Source organism: Colobus angolensis, unplaced genomic scaffold (assembly GCF_000951035.1).
Source record: "Colobus angolensis palliatus isolate OR3802 unplaced genomic scaffold, Cang.pa_1.0 Scaffold158, whole genome shotgun sequence".
Classification (NCBI taxonomy): domain Eukaryota; kingdom Metazoa; phylum Chordata; class Mammalia; order Primates; family Cercopithecidae; genus Colobus; species Colobus angolensis.
In genome coordinates, this window is record NW_012114688.1 from 7704343 (window position 1) to 7723319 (window position 18977).

Sequence of the window (18977 nt, forward strand, 5' to 3'; positions counted from 1 at the left end):
GACTAAATTCTCAGTCTACAGTGTTTTAAACAATCCAGTTGGAGTGAATTTAGTTGCAAACACATTTAAGGGCCCTACTAATACTCATAGATAAATGATCTCCTTAATAATTAAAATAAAATAAAAGCATACTCTTTCCTAGAATTTTTAGCACCAACTTTTTTAAATGAATCAGCATGGTTCTTATCTATTTCTAGGTTCACAAAAGTGTTAAAAAAGTGAATATATGTGTTTTTCATAGTTCATACATTCAATAGCGAGTATGCTTGCTCTTCAGAAATTTAAAGTACAGCTAATAAAAATAATTTAGAGCCATTTGTTTACATTTATGGCCTTTTAAACAGACAAACATTAAAATACACCTATATACTCTCCCATATATATTTTCTTTACACATAAACACATACGCACATATATGCATCTATATTAGAAAGGTTCAAGTTACTCCTCCTACAATGTTAATGATTATATGTATCTATTATATATAATCTATTGATAAACTTTACAATACATTAGTATATTGCTTCTAAAAGGTAATTTGCTCTTATGTATCAAAAGTCTTTAAAAGATACACATACTTTCAGCATGATTTTACACATGAAAATTTTTTCTAAGGAAATAATTATGATTTTTGGAGAATAGCTAGAAAAATGTTTATTGCAGAATTATGTATTACATGAAAAAAATAAAAAGAAAAGTACAATCAACTGAAATATCAAACTAAAGGGGTTATATGCATGAATTATTTTGTATTAATATAATAGTATATATTCTATTTAAAATAATACAAAATTATTTTTTCTGCTTTCTAGAAGTATTAACTTATTTAATCTTCATAACAACACTATTAGTTACTGTATTGTCTCCATCTTCACTTTAGAGATGAGAGAATTGAAGCATAGGACGATTAAGACATTGTCCCACTGCCACAGATCTCTTAAATGGTGTAACCAGATTGAAACTCAGGAAATCTGTGTCCAGAGCCCATGCATCTGAGTTTATGACTCTATGCTTTTCCCCTTATATCATTATACTTTTACTATTATAAATTTAAGATCTATGCTGCTTGAGGATAATTAACATGAGAAAATATTAAACAAAATATAATAGTATGTGCTGTTTGATTGTAATATAAATGTATGTTTTTGTGTAAGTAAGAAAAAATCTAGAGGAATCCAATTTTTAATCTAGGAAGGATGAAATTATGGAAGATAATTGATGTTATTTTTTATTTTACTCTCTTCAATTTTCTACAGTGAGAATTCACAGTAGTAGTTTATTTTGTAATAAACCTATTTAAGTAAAATCAGGCAGTGAATTATAGCTTGTGTTTGAATAAAAAATACAGTAAAGTCCGGGTGCAGTGGTTCACACCTGTAATCCTAGCACTTTAGGAAGCCAGGGCGGGCGGATCACTTGAGGTCAAGAGTTCGAGACCTCATGGTCAAGAGTTTGAAACCAATATGGAGAAACCCCGTCTCTACTAAAAACACAAAAATTAGGTGGGTGTGGTGGCATGTGTCTGTACACGCCTGTAATCCCAGCTACTCTGGAGGCTGAGGTAAGAGGATCGCTTGAATCCGGGACTGGGAAGTTGCAGTGAGCCAAGATTGAGCCACTGTACTCCAGCCTGGGAGGCAGAGTGAGACTCGATCTTAAAAAAAAAAAAAAAAAGCATCACAGTAAAATCTTTAATCTGTGTGTGTGTGTTTGTGTGTGTGTGTGTGTGTGATTTGCTTTATTGTGATATTTACTTTATTGCCATGGTCTGAAACCAAACCCATGATCTCTCTAAGATATATCTGTATAAGTTCCTAAGCATAGTATGGGGGCATATCTAACTAATGTGTACCATTTTAAGTAGTGGCTATTCTTGAATTTACACTTTCACATGAATTTTAGAATCAGTTTGACTAGTTCTAAGGTAAGTACTATTCAGAGTTTTAAAACAGGATTGAAATGAATTCTTTACAATTTAACCTTTCCATTCTTGGCCATCATTTTCTTCATTATTCAAGTTTTCTTATCTATCTTTCAAAAAAAGGACACAAGACACTAGCATATTTCTTGTTAGGCTTTTCCTAGGTAGCTTTTAATTGCTATTATAAACAGTATCCATTTCCCATAAAATATTGCTATATGTTTGTATATTAATCTTGTACCATTACCTTTTTCAACATTATTGGTTCTGATAGCTTGCCAGTTGTCTGGCTTTCATCTTCTAGGTTATATTTCTTACAAATAATGAGATTTGCTCTCACTTTGTAATTTATCTCATTACTTTTACTTGTCTTACTGCACTGGCTAGGAAAGCCAAGAATACTGATGAATTGAAGTTGTAGAGGGTATCCTTGTTTGATCCCTGAAAAGAATTCTTCTAGCATTTTATCCTTGTATATGATGATTGCTAGAGGTAACTTTTAACAAGTTAAAAAATTTCTGGTTTGATAAGTTTTTTTTTTTTTTTTAAGCAAACATGGTGGTGCGGTGATTTTAATTGTAATCTACTCCAGTTAAAGACTATGACAATCTATTATTATCACTATTCAAATTCATGAATACCGAACAGTATGTAACAAATCAATGTTATATGCTTTACTTTAGCACCCAGGAAGCTCAAAACCAAACTATCTGAATATAACAACTCTGAACAGCATAGCCTGATATGACTTTGACACCATTCCTTTCCCCAACATACCGCCTATTCTAATTTTTATTATGCTAAATGTTTTAATCTTATTTTTCTATTTTATTGATGGATTTCCTGTCAATTGTTATAAATTTTTAATGGAATGAGATAAAGTACAAATAAAAACTTTAAAAAATGTGGCTACATTTGGATTTAAAGTGAAATCTTAATTAACTGAAACTCAAAACCTCTAAGGTTTTGTGTTTTGTTTGCTTGTTTGACTTGGCACTTTCGCAAGAAAAGCTTTTCAAAAGATAACAATGTTCAGAAAATTTCCTGAACACTGAGAATTCTGGTAGAATTGTATTCATTCAGACCAGTCTGTAATACCATGTCCACATGTACATGTAGTACACACATCTATATCTTTATGCTGTTATCAGATGATTTGCATGTTTCAAGTCTTGACAATGAGGCTAAGGATATTTGAGGCTAGAACAAGTACACAGAAGGATAGACTCTCATTGAAACTTCAAAGAGAGAAATTAAAAGAACTGAATTTCTCTCCTTATTTTGACAGGTGGCTAATAACTGATCCAGCTCATGTACTCTGGCAACATTGCATAGGTTCAAGTTGAGTTATTTTCCTCTTCTGGAAGCTGTTAATGTGTTGCTTTGCTTACTGCTAGAACAGATTTCACTCCCTTGGTGGCACTGCTGTAGCTATGAAAATAGTTGTCACACTGAGTATTTGTGTGCTTTGAGCCTTGGGAAGGGTCTCTTCACGTGATCACCATCTTGCTTAACTTACTGTCATTACGGTTCCATCATTACATGGGTTCCTAGATACCTGGCATAAAGCTGCAGATTATGTTGTATTTCTATCTTGAAGCTGACCCTCACAGTGGAGTTTGTAGCTCCTGAACTCCTTGCTCCTTCATTAGATATAGTTACAATTTGCCTTGAGCAAATGCAGAGTTCATGACTATCAAAGAGATATTTGACCCTGATCATTGTTTGATGCTTAATAAAATATAAAAGTAAATTGATATTAAAAGCAATGTAGAGTAGTGAATATTCATTATCACTTCCACCACTAATTAAAATTTTGAACATAGGTCTATAATTTAGTATTAGTGAGTCTCAAATTTGTTACCCATAAAGCAATGGTAAAACATTCTTAGTCAGATAAAGAGAGGTAACTAAACCACTTTATTTCTTTAAATTTCCCTCACAATCTAATGGCCATTTAGAATATGTTTATGCCTTGGCATGAGGTGCAGTGTGCTGCAGGGAAGACATGGAAATTCAGTGCCTCCACTGAAGTCCTAAAGCAGTGATATTCAAGTGCATGTTGAGGAAAAGACTTGAAAATAAGGAGAACAAGACATTCATCCTTTCTACGCTCTTCATCTTCACTCTTCTGATAGGGATTGCATGATGTAAAGTATAAGAAATTGTAGAATTTGTTTACTAACATAAAAATTGTCAATGCAAAGTAATTAGGATGTATACCTGAACAAGATCACTTCTGTTTGCTATTAGCATAATGATAACATTGATATGGAAAAATTATGATATTAAGAGGGTTTGAATCTGAACTACCCTTGTTTCCTAAGTTTCTGGCTCTTGCTATCAAAGTATAGAAGATCCCAAGAATGCAATTGCCCTAGAGGATTATGAAGCTACATTACTTCACAGGACTGAAAGTTAATGCGCCATGGTTAGTACTGGGGTTAGAAGCAGAGTACAACTCCTAGGTAATGCATCATGATACATGATCATGTAACCTCAGAAAGTTATGAAGTTTCCAATAATTTCATCTCTGAAATAAATATTCATGATTTAAAACTTAGTTATTTGCTATATATGAAATGTACTATATATAATAACAGAAATCAGTCATGTGAAGATGACTTTCATTCCCTCCAAATCTCTGGATCAACTTTATTATCTGTGATTGCCTTATAGTAAATAAATATAAACCATATACTATAATTTTTAAGCCTCAGACAGAATTCCATCCCAGATATTACTTGGGAAAGAAGTGTCACTATGACACTATAGATATAATGCCCTACACTAGACCCCAGAGTGATAAAGATCTTCATATCACAAAGCAGTGATGTTCTGAAAAAAGTACTCCACAGAGAAGAATGTTAATCCCCATGTCTGTAACTGTAAACCCTGCTAAAGTAGGCCTTACCTGGAATCCAATTTATCAAAGCAAAATAAGGAAATCTACAAAAGTGTAATCAAAATATGAAGTTTTTTTGAGGTCAAAAGGAATAATGAAAATGAAAACTGTAGAATTCAGATCAGATGAATCAAGGACAAAGTTGTCTGCCCTTTCCCCAATTATTTCCTAGCTTGTTGCTTTAGAGCATCACAACCACAGCAGAAACTTTCCTCAGGGATCTGATGATTAACCCCAGAAAGTTGTCCAGACAATTTTCTTAATTTCACTAATCTCAAGAAGATTGGGAATGACACAAGAAGGCCTTTATTTCCTGTACTCCAGTTAATGGAAGACTGTACATTAAGATGCTATCATGATTTTGCCACCATTCTAAAGCCAGGTGCTGAGATGTGCAGATATTACCCAAAGTACATGAAATCAGAATCCCATGGTGTTTTATAGCAGAATAATGGATCAATTCTCTTAGCTTCTAAAGTGCAATTTGATTTTTTAAAAATGTTTTGGAATTTCAGCGAAGTAAAATATTCTTGGACATCATGATAACATTTGCTTGTTACCCACTGATTATGTTTACTAATTGGGCTGTTATTTTATACATATATAACATTTAAAAATATTTTGTCTGAAAGCATATGAAGATAAATTATATTTGCGTCATATATAGGTTTTATAATGTTACCATTGAGCAAGGGAAAAATATATTCTTCCCTCTCATCAGTTTTAAGATGATAAATCAGAAACATGAAAGCTATCAAAATCGTAAACTTTATATTGTATATTTCCATTTGGTTACCTCAGTTTTCAAAAGTGGACTTGCAGTTATATGTTTACCATAGTCATTTATACCTCTGACATTTAAAACAATGTAATGCCACTAGGACTTCTAATCCTCTACCACTTTTCTGAGATTAAGTACATGTTCTCACGTGTTTAGCTTTTACTTTAAAAATGTGAGTCAGCCATGATATATCTACCTTCTTTTGTCAAGGATCAAAATGCTGGTGAGATGAGATCCCATCAGTCAGTTTCAAAGACCTTCTGCCATTTTTCTCATGAGAATAGCATGCTCGATACAGACAAAACTTACGTTGCGTTGCTACTTACCAGAGTTCCTGGGCTGGTGAACATTAGGTCTCACCAATAAAAAGGTCATGTTTTGTTAATTTTATAATTATTCTTATAATAACTAAAGGTTTTCAAGCTTTCTGAAAATCAACTAAAATTTTATATTCTCCAACATTCAAACCACTGTTTTATTAACCAGTGATCCATAAATCTAACTCTGGCCCTGTATTGGTTTGTTATAATTTTTCACCTATAATTTTGGCCTTGTTAAATTTTATCTATCATTTTATAGCAATGTTTATGGCAGGGTACCTACCACCCTTAGGGGACAGTGTATGAGAGGTTGGTATCAGCAATTTAATTACTGGTTTTTAAATTTGGAAATAATAAAGTTATATCCATGTGCTTTTATAAGGTTAGCAATTTATGTAAAGTGATCATTACCATGTTGCAGTTAACAACTCTGATCCTTTAAAAAGCTATCTCATTTAATATTGTTTAATGAGCCACTAAATATATTCAAGGATTCGTTAGAATTGTTTAAATGTTCTGAAAAACATAAATGCAAAATATATACAGCTGAAAATGGTTCAGCCCAGTTCATAAGGCATAAAACGTGCCCTGAATTGTTGCCCAACTATACGCTTTACTCACTAGAAAATCCACAACTTGTATTCTTCTTTTCATTGAGCTCTAAAGGGTGTAACACCTCCAAAGCTCCTTAAAGGGAACAAATTCTGTCCTCACCCTTTATGCTGTAGGCAGAAGTTTAATTTACTAGCTGTGGAAAATGTTGGAGAAGGCTTTCCTACTGGATTATTTGCCGTAGATCTCTTTTACTTGGGTCAGATAACAAGAAAACTAATTTATGTGTGAATGAAATTTTTATGATTTTCCTTAAAAAAATAAAATCTCACATTCATCACTGTTGTCTGAGTTAATACATCCCCCTAGAAGAGCAACATCAGTTTGTATGTGAAATCTTTGCCTTATTGGCTGTGATCAGTCAGGGACAGGCATTTTCTCAATTTGAGCCTGGAGGTATTTGTAACAAAGAGATACATGTTTGTCTGCTGTTCTCTTAGAAGGGGGGAATGAATTTGTTTCAAGAGGAGAATATTATTGTGTTAATTTAGAACACTCAAAATGTATATGCCAAGGAAACCCATAAAATGCCATATGCCTTCACCCCTAAAATTATCATAATAAAAATGCTAATAATGTATTTATTCCACATAATTCAAATGCCTCAATTTCCCTATATGGAAGAAGTGAATGGGGAAATTTATCTCATCTCTTGGCCAGGGGCATTGTAAGGAATTAATTTCAGAATAACTTTTTCCTCCTACGATGAAAGTTGTCAAGACTATAGTAGTAAGAATTATATTATAAGACAGTCTTTATATTCCAGGCAGGCTGCAGTTTGGAAATTTGTACTGTTTGAGTTTTAAAATGATTATTTATGTCAACACTTTTTCTAGTTGCCTTTGATAAGCATCATAAATACAATGAATTACTTGTGCTTTCTTCTTAAAACTGACTTTGAATCTTTTAAAACAAGTTTCTTAGTCACAATAGACTTGTTTTACTTGCAGTGCATATAGTAATCTTGACTGCAGCCTCCTGCAGGGTCTGGGATACCCTGCCGAGCTTCACATGACCAACATTATAACAGTACTGCCTGCTACCCACTGTTTGTTTACTCCATATTCTCAACTCAAGATTGTTCATCTCTCTCCCCCCGCAACCGATGCTAGTTGTTATTTAGATACTGTGACTTTTTAAAATCTTCTAAACCAGGTTATTTTGGATTTTCAGGTTAAGAAGGTAGCTAGCCAGTGCTTTCACCAGACTTCCACTGAACACACAGGAAGAGAAGGAAAGTGATAGCAGCAAAAGGAATTAAAAAAAAAAAATTCATTTAAAAAATGTGTCAGACCTTAAGAGGATTTCTAATAACCAAAAAATACTGGTACGGAATATCAGGACAAAAGCAGGAAATCGGTAGATTTAAGTTAATATTGAGTCTATACTCAATATGTTTCTCAGCATCAGAGGTATGGATAACTTGCTGATCTGAGCGGGGGTAGCCATACTTCATACTACATTGGATCGGCTTTATGTGGAAGGAAGGCAATAAGAATGACTTCATTTTCCTATTCCGCTATTTGGTATATCTTTTTGTCTGCATCGCTTATCAAATAAATACCTCAGCAGTGTTACCGGAGGAGGAGTGGGAAAGCAACAGAGTGCTACATCCTGAGATGTGGATTCAGTGACAGAAAATGGGCAGAACAAAGCCCTCTGGGGGTGCGGTTTTATTGGATTGTTTTCAGCGAGAGAAAAATGGTAGACTGCTTCAAATTGTCTGGAAAATGTGCCCTCTTCACAAACCAAAGATCAGGAATGGTGAGTAGGCAATCTTACTCTATTGGGCAGAGCTGTGCTAGATGAATGACTGCTAGAAACTGCAAATGTGGTTTTGGTCTAAAGCAATAAAAACCCAAATAAATAAAATATCAGTGAAATAGTGATACTTTTGCCAGTCTCTAGCCTGATGCTTTTCAGCATGTGCTCCATATACCACCTGCAGCAGCCTTACTTTGGAAGCTTGTCAAATGCACAGTTCCCTAGTTCTCTTTTCCCACGTTTGTCAGCTTTGTTGTGCTAATACCCCCACGCTGCAATCGCAGTGCCTTGGGAAAACAAACTTCCGTACAGTGCTCAGGATTGCTGGGACTTTACTCTACATGTGTTGAACATTAACTGAAGGAACAGCCACTGGGACATTGTGGGACATATGGATCTCTTGGCAGAGGGCAGCATCAAGAGATGGATCAGACCCACAAAATTTTATTTGGAACTTGGCCTTGGTGTTACATCAACTTATAATCCATTGCTCAAAGCAAGACACCAACAGAACGTACCATAACATGTAGCAATGGGTTAGAATGTGTCTTCCTTTACAAGAAAAGGAGAATATAGTTGGAAAAATCACTACAATCTCTTGCAATCCTAGAGAATATTTTTTCAATAGGTCAAATGAGGCCAATGATTTGCATTTTATCTCACATCATAATCATCAAACCATGTGAATAATGACAAGCTTTATGCTTTACCTTATTAATATATGATAAAGTGGGAGTTGTGCTTGACATGCAGAAGGAAAACATTTTGAGAAAAATATTTAACGATGGTAAATTTTTAGAAGTATCTCCTTTGTGTTATGATATAACATTAAATAGACTCCAGGATTGAATAAATGATGACACGAAAATACAATGTGCCGATATTAATAGAGAACAGATAAATAAGCAGAGGTGAAGTGGAACTTGAAGAGGTATGTATTCAATACAAAATATTTAATCGAAAGTACAGTATTGATAAGCATAATTGACAATACACAGTATTAAACCCACAATATGGAGAACAATCTTGAGAAATTAGCTTTAAATAAATAGAAATATGTGAAGAAGATTGAATGGATAAAGGAGAAGATGATAGAGACAGAAAATGGAAAATGAGAATTTAATATTAAAATGACCGATGTCACAAATGAGAGAAGAAAATTAAATCTGAGTAATTACTTAAAAAATAGGACACAACTTTCTGAAAAGAAAAATGTGAATTAGTTTGCACATTAAAAGATCACATTAGGTACCAGACTAATTGTTGAAATGATCCAATTCATATACATATACATATAATGACCCATATCATATATATGAATTGGATCCAATATAGAAGAATATGAATTGGATGAATATGATCCAAACCATATGTATAATATTGAATATGATCTATATGTCTATATCACTATATAATATACATGTATATGTTATTAATTGGATCATTTCAACAATTCATCTGGCACTTATATATATCATATAAATGAATTATGTGTAACAATTCATATATTTATGTTACATATATATGTATTTAAGGAAAAGTTTTTCAAATGTCCAGTAGAAAAAGAGGTTACTTTCATCATTTAATTTATTTGTATAACCTGAGACTTCTGCTATACAATGTTGAGGACATTAAGCCAACAAAACAATTTCTGCTGGTATTTGAAGGAAAATGTTGTGACATCAGATTGTTATATAGAGCCAATTCATCTTTCTCATGTAAAGGCAATCAAATAACACTCTTATTTCCAAAGCTCAGAAAGTATGCACACATATTTTTTTCCAAATGTATCCTAGATGTAAGTTTTCTAAATACATTAGAAATAATTCTTTTAAAATGTTGTATAATATAAAATAAATTTTCTGTATATTAAAAAAACAAAATATGCTAACTTAAATGTGAATTTTGGGGGGAAAGTGGAAAGAAATATAAACAGGCTATATTCTTCATCTTTTGACAATATAAGTTTTGGTAAATTCTAAAGGCCCAACAATGGGTAAATGGATAAATAGGGTACATTCAAATGATATAGACTTCAGAGCATAGTTTTGAAAACTATTCAACAAATCATACTCTTATTTGATTGATTAGCTAAAACGTATTCAATATATTAAATAAATCGATTATAAAATATGCATGCTGTATATAATCTTACTAGGTATTTAAGATGTAAAAAAGACAATAAGTAGCAATTACATCCCAGTAGCAATGCACATACCTAATGCCCAGGTCCAATAAAATTCTCTGTAACAAAAGGAATAAAACAAACAAACAAACAAAAAATAATGTTCATTTGGAGAAATGGCTGATACCCTAACTGGGGAGGAGAGTATTCAAGGTGAGCCTGGAGCATTTTGTAGTGCAAGAGAGTAAGTTTTAAAAAAAATGAAACGAAACAAAATAAATTTTACAATGATGGAAGTATGACAAACAGACACAGGAGACAAGTGAAAAAGAAACACACACACACACACACCTCCCACTGATATAAGCAGGTACATTTGAGCAACAAGTTAAAATAGTATTGCATTTTAACTCAATGTATAAAATATACACCCATGATACATACTTTGCTTTTTTTGTTGAAAATTAATCAATTGGCCTTATTAGTGTAGATCTGTTTTTACACTCTTCATATACATAAAAATATACTATAGCACTGACTTTATGTGTAATCCAGCAAAGCGGGCATTCATTTATTAATGTGGTCTATCCACATTACTCTATTTCTTTCCCCTTTCTGTTTTCCCATTGCTCACACTGCTCTTACTCTCTCCTTCTTCCTCTATTCTCCTTCACTATCTTATTCTGTCATATCTGACATCATAGATTGATGGGCAAAGACAAAACTTTAGGTTTTCCTTGATAGTATCAGGCATTTAAAGTTGAGACATGTTATATTTGTCCTTCAAAGGGACAGACACAAAAAATACATGTTCACATTTAGACCTCAGGACTCTTTTCAGAGAGTCACCAGATGCTTTATAAATACAAGAATATAACCAGTTGTAGAGATTAAAAAAAAAAAGGAAAGAGAGAGAAAACAGTATATAATGCAATAGGAACTTAAACAACATTTTGCAGAATCCCATATGAAAAACAGACATTCTCCCATCCCAGCTAAATGTCAAAATACTCCTATTTTTATGGAACTTTTAACAACTACACATTCAAAGACCTGCCCTGAATATTACCATTCAATTTACCTGAAATTGAGCCTAGGCATCTATATTTTTAGAAGATCCAATAGATTGAAGCTCTGACTTAAGAGGCAGAAATATGAAATTTCTGCTAGAAAAGAGATTTGAGAAAAGTAAAATATTTCTGACAAAAACCTTCAAGAACAAAAGAGGCAAAAACCTAAAGATGAATGAGGACCTTTGAAAGAGGCCTTTGGATTAGGTTATTAAGGGGGGACTATGAGGTTCATAAGATATTACTTAATATTTTAAAAAAGAGAAAATTCAAGTAGCCTGGAAGTTCGTATTAAAATGGGAACAATGAAAAAGCTATTTCCATTTTCTAGACCAAAGTTTTTGCTCTCATAGTATGAACAAGTTAATATTTTATAAGTCATGTTAAGTCAATTATTTACATCTGCATGACAGTATATCACCATTATCATTCAGCATTTATCAAAGAAAGACAAAGTTTACATGAAATAACCAAAAGAACCCTGGATTTAGAGCAGCAAACCTGAGTTCAAATCATCATTCTGGCTTGGGTTCATTGGGAAGGGTTTTCCCGATCAGGTGATGTACATAATTATCCCAAAACACAATTACCAACTTATTTATCTGTCTCACTAACAATTTTGTAAACTCTTTGAAAGACAGAGGTTGTTGTCTATGTAACTTCAGTTTCTATTGTAGTGACTGGCATAGAATTTTAGCAACTATATTTAGTAAAATTATGTATTAGAGGGTGATATTAAAATAAAAAAACACACATGCAAATCTCAGGGCATAACACAATAAAGATTTATTTCTCTTATCACAGTTTAACATAGATTAGGCTAGGGGAAGATACTAACCCATGCTGTCAGTAAGGGTAGAGTCATTTTACTTTGTAGCATTGTTATTTTCAAAACATCATATCTAAGAGGCCATGGGACAGAAAGATACAATAATGTTTGCATGTGGAATATTTTTTATAGGCCAGAACTGAAATGGGAAATTCATCTTATCTGTATTCATTTGCTAGAACACTGACAGTAGCCTCAATCTATAAGGGCAATGGAAAATGTTCTTTAGCTATGTGAGCAGAAAAGAAATGAAACGAGTTTGATGGGCTCATAGTATTATTTCTGTCCCAGCTTATGATGTTCTAAGCTCTTTATACTTCTCAAATTTTTGACACACCTTTATGAGCTAAGTATTACTATTACCTCCAATTTAGTACAGGTAATCTAAGACACAGAGAGATTAAGAGATATGTACAAGGTTACGAAGGTCATAACTGGAAGAGGTATGGTTCGCACCCAAGCATTCCGGTATCAATGTTTGTACTTTTAAGCATTTCAATAATGTGCACATAGTAAACACCCTTTAAGTGAATAAACACAAATAAAGATGATGGACCTCAGTATTATAAAAATTATGTCCTGTGAATTCCTGAAAGTATAGGGATAGGTAACAAGTAGAGCAGGCAGGCGTTCAGTATCAGTAGAGCAATGCTAGATGAAGAGATGGGTGTAGATATATGGATAAATTGCCATTATATAATGTTGAATGTGAAAGGGAGGATAACACATCAAATGTTACTGGGCGTAGGGCAAGAATTACTATCTCCTACAAGGGCCATGATGGACATTTAATGAGTGCTTTCTAAATTGAGCTAGACATTGAAGTCACCAACAAATGTAGGTAGGGTATTCGTAAAATCATCAGAAGTATCAGGTAGAAAAAAATATGAGCTATTTTAGTATGTATTTGAAGTTTCTTTATCTGAAAGCTTGATTACTGGGTATATACCCAAAGGATTATAAATCATGCTGCTATAAAGACACATGCACACGTATGTTTATTGCAGCGCTATTCACAATAGCAAAGACTTGGAATCAACCCAAATGTCCATCAGTGACAGACTGGATTAAGAAAATGTGGCACATACACACCATGGAATACTATGCAGCCATAAAAAGGATGAGTTCGTGTTCTTTGTAGGGACATGGATGCAGCTGGAAACCGTCATTCTCAGCAAACTATCACAAGAACAGAAAACCAAACACCGCATGTTCTCACTCATAGGTGGGAACTGAACAATGAGAACACATGGACACAGGAAGGGGAACATCACACACCGGGGCCTATTGTGGGGAGTGGGGAGGAGAGAAGGATAGCACTGAGAGAGATACTTAATGTAAATGACGAGTTAATGGGTGCAGCACACCAACATGGCACATGTATACATATGTAGCAAACCTGCACGTTGTGCACATGTACCCTAGAACTTAAAGTATAATTAAAAAAAATAAAAAAAATAAAAACAAGAAATGAAACAGTAGAAAATAAAGTAAGGTCAGAAAATGATGAGCCTAAAATGACACATCTTTCAGATATAGACTTCAAAATAGGAAGTTATCAGACATCTCTAAGCAGTGAAGTACTATGAATATATCTGTGTTTGTGGACATGAGACAGATAGATATGAAGTGGAATATACTAATGATAAAGACCCAATCAGATTACTCACAAACTATTGCTGTGGCAGTATATGTGTAGTGGATCCTTAAAAGTGGAATTATCTGTCATTCCCAGCAAACTAACACAAGAACAGAAAACCAAACACTGCATGTTCTCACTCATAAGTGGGAGTAGAACAATGAGAACACATGGACACAGGGAGGGGAACATCACACACCATGGCCTGTCAGGGATTCAGGGTTTAGGGGAGGTATAGCATTAACAGAAATACCTACGGATTGATGGGTGCAGAAACCCACCATGGCATGTGTATACCTATGTAACAAACCTGCACGTTCTGCACATGTATCCCAGAACTTAAAGTATAATAAATTTAAACAAAGGGGGATTATCTGGTTTCTATGTTTACTGTTTTTCTAAATATTAGTGTAAAGTGTCTTCACTTCACTATTAGTACTAGGATTCCAGATTGTAATCATCAGGATCTTCCTAATATGGGTAAACCTACAATGTATATAATGTTTGGAGTCTATCTCTCAAATCTACATGTCTGGAAAATGTTAAGACTATAAGCATGACTTTATATTTTGGCAATATCTAACTCCATAGCAGTAAGACACAGATGTAGAGGAAAATCCAAGTGTTTGATTCACTGGTTCTTAAGTACTCTCTTAACAATGTTGTGATAAAAATGAGATTTGGTAGGTGAGAATGCATAAGTTCATGTAAAATGTAGGCTTTAATAAATAATTATTCAGTGAGTAAAAGAATTGGTATAAATGAAGCAACTGAATTGAAATGTGACAGCCTTGTAAATATATTTACTTCTAGTTACTAACTGCTAAAGATTGGAAAATTTATGTAAGTTGCTATAATTAAGGGCTTAGAACAATGTTAAGAACATGATATCTCATTAAAATGTGGACAGTCTGATGGTGATAATAACTACAAAGAAGTTAGAAACTCTTCAAAGAATATTCATGGCCTTGTGAGAATTTTAACTGTCCATGATGGACAGTGTTGGGACTTGGAAAATGATACCTGAAAGTTTGATACCTTGGCATGCTGAGTGCTTGGAAATGATAGAATTTGGAAAGGCCTCAGAAGGAAGGTCCTGACCTTCACCAATCCTCCTGCCTCCTGCCCCACATTCTCTTCCTCTGAGGTGAGTCATAGAGAACTGAATTCCTCTTCCTCAAGTCAGGTCATGGAAGCTGGAACTTTTGTCCCCCAAAGTAAGCCATAGAACTTGGAAAGATCACTCCCTTTTTATTTTTCCCTTGAAACCCTCATTTCAGAGGGGGCTTGCCCAAAACTCATGGGGAAAAATGATGCTACACAGAGGCCAGGAAGTATCTGAATATATAAACCTTGCTAGGTTTTTCCTCTCAGCCTATTACCACTTGATCATACTCTTTTTTTTTCAGTCACATTTCTACACAGCTGTCTGTTCTTCATTGAATTTAAGCATAAAAATAGACAGTTTTCTGTGGGTCTTTGGGTCTTCATTTCTGAAGGTTCCCATGTCAGGTAAAACTTTGATTAAATAAATTTGGTATGGTTTTCTCTTGTTAAACTGTCTTTTGTTATAGGAATGTTGGCCATGACCCTTATGATAGGTGAAGAAAGAAATCATACGTTTTCTTCCCCTACAGCAGAAATAAAATTAATGAATGAACACTCCTAAAAGGCTATCTTTCTGGAATGGTGAGAATCCAATGAACACTGGAAACTTATAGCTTTATTGGTTTTTGACCCATGTAAGAAGAATGAAAATGTTTCTAATTAGAGACTTAGGAAACAACTTATAAAAAGTAAGTGTGATTTTTATTCAGAGAGAGAAGAGCATTCTCATTTCCTTCCCTCCATCTCACCAATTTAGAATTAGCTTCACATAAGTTTCAAAGCAGAATAGCCGTGCTTCTGTTTCCATTCATTCCCAGTTTCTCTGAAGTGTTTGTTTTCCTTGCTCAATCCATTCCCCTCTTTTTCTAACTTATCTAGCTCTAATTGTGAAAAACAGATAACTACAACTTATCACATTGGTTATTATATTGGTATATATATATACCATATAAATCATATGCAAAGTCCAGTCCTTAGAAATGTAATATAAATTTACCACTGATGCCATTCCATTCCATTCTTACGCTAATTCAGATAAATGCGTGATTATATGATTCCAACCTGCTCGGAGAAGCTGAGATAGGAATGGAATCATGAATGAGTCACATATTCTGATTTCTAAAAGGTAGAGAATACCAAGAAACAATCATTTTAGGTTCCTACTCCTTGAATATTTCAGTCAGACCTGGGATTAATAATTATAAATCTCTATGCATTGAGAACTGTGGCAACCTTTAGCATTATTCAATAAGCATTTCTGGCTTCCTCTTATCCAAACAAACTTCCAAGATTTTTTTGTTTGGGTATAACTCTATGATCAGTTATGGTCAATTAATCGTGAATGAAAATGACTCCTGTAAAGTTTGGCCAGAACATTTTGTTGCTGGTGTGAGACCCTACAGGGCTTCTGTCTCCCTCTAACACCTTGATTGGCAATATTTCAGATAATGGCTACTCCATTAACATGGGTCCTGGAGTAAAGATAAATTATAGCAGAGTATTCAGCCTCTCTGTGACAAATACCCTGTTTAAGTATGTACTTTAAGTGTGAATACAGCTATCTATAAAATAATCTAGAAGAAAATCTACCAAGTGTTATAATCAGTAATTGTTAGACTGGGAAATTGTAGGGTTTTTTTTTCTCTTGTTTTGCTGGTAGGAATTTGAAAATTTTCATTTAATACGTATAATATCTTTCTGTATTGAAAGTTATGGTTTACTTTAAATATATGTGATCTCTTAATGTGCTTGAAAATGCAGCAGCCTGGTAATTTAAATAAGAATTATGCAGTGGACAGCTATTATTAATTTATACTGTGTGCTTATTTCCCTTTTCTTCTGGAAGCTGTCCTTTTATTAGAGTTTTCCTGAGAAACAGAATTTGTGTATGTGTGTATGTGTGTGTGTCTGTTTGTGTGTGTGTGTCTGTGTGTACAGAGATTTTCATTTGTGGAATTGGCTCATGTTGTTAGGAAGGCTTCAAAGTCCAAAATCTGATAGATAGGCTAGCAAGAAAGAACTGATGTTGCAGTTCAAATCTAAAGGCTGCCTCTTGGCAGAATTTGTTCTTGCTCAGGGTAGGTCAATCTGATTTGCTAAGACCTTCAAATGGTTGGATGAGGCCCATTCCATTATGGAGGATTATCTGATCTACTTAAAGTCCACCAATTTAAATTTTAATCTCATCTTTTTGTTTTAGTTTTTGTTTTTATTTTCCAATCTGCCAGATTGGAGGTAGCTTGGAAGGACCGAATAGCATGTAGAGATTCACATTGTGAACTTTTTTCCAGGAAGCAACATAGGAACTTAACAGAAAACCAGAAAAATGCACAACCTCATTGAAAGAAATGACAGGCTTCAGCCCACACTGTGAGACAAGTGACAAACTGTAAGTCCCCAGAGAGTAAGAGGGGTAGAGACTGCCTCCAGGACACACATTCGGACCAGGAAACCCGAAAATCTACGTCATAGGGGAAGGCCTTAACTCTACCTAGGGTTGAAACTGATTGAAGGAGCAGTGAGAAATATAAAAGTAGAAGCAGTGGTAGGAAATGCCTTTTAGGCATTCCCAGTCTCCAGTGTGGACCAAGGGAAGCCATTTCTTATTATATCTTACAGGGGACCTTGAGGAAATCAGCCAACTAGCTCAGACAATGGTGACAGTTTGAAAGAAGTTCCTAACTGAATTTCACAATACAATATCAAGTGGAGATAAACTCTCTTGGCCAGAACCTGAGGGTTGAGCAGGAACTACACTGCATCCAGGGGCATAGGAGCTGTTGCTACCTCCACAGAGAAAGCTTAGGGTCTGGGGCAAGTTTGAGTTCTGAGCACAAGCTGCCTAGAGCTTAGCCCAGTGCTGCTAGCAGAGCACTGTGAGAGTAAGATCTTCCTTGCCAACTGTGTGGGATCTGGGTGAGGCTTGCTGCTGAGTACTACTCCCCACTTCCTGTGCAAAGTCTTCTGTGCAGCAGAGACAGTTACACTCCCTTCTGGAACACCACAACAGCAGCCTAAGAATTGCACTCCCAACCCCACAGGGTCCATGGCTTGCCCCACATGTGGTGAGTCAGAGCTCAGACCTGCCTGACCCAGTCCCTACCTAGCTATGCCCCTTCACCTGTCCTTGGAGTTCAGCATGAAGGACAGAAACTTTTGGGAGCTTTATGACCCTGTCAATCATCTGAAAAACCAAAATACTTTCCCTGGGCAAGATAGGGAAAGCTCAGATTCCATTGCTACTACTATAGCTGGTGCTGTTTTACAAGTGTCATCCCCTGGCCAGAGGCCAACCAACACAGTTCATTACAGCATCTCTAGGTAGAATAACGAGTTGATGGGTGCAGCACACCAACATGGCACAAGTATACATATGTAACAAACCTGCACGTTATGCACATGTACCCTAGAACTTAAAGTGTAATAATAATAAAAAAATAAAAATAAAAAATAAAAAAACACTGTTCCTGGAAAGAAGAAAACCAGTGTGTTACCTTGGCTAAATTATTGTCTGCAACACCCTGGCTAACGAGGGGGTCCTGAGTCTGTCCACATGACCAGTTCACTACTATTATAACCAGCATTTAGGAAATCTAACACACTAAGGCTATCTACAACCTAGGAATCTCACAAAGTCTATGTTGCTCCCCTCCTACCCCTATCAGAGCTACTGCTGGTACCCACTGCTGGGAGACTTGAGGACTGATCACATCACTGCCTGCCTTGCAGACATTCTATAGCACCAGTCTAGATTGTGGCAGCCCCACAGGTTGTCTTAACTCAGAAGAGCAATAGCAATCATGGTAGTCTGGCTCTCTGGAACTCCTACTCCTAGGGGAAGGAGGAGAGCTCCACCTCAATGGAATACCCCATAGGACAAAAGAATCCAGATGGCAGACCTTGA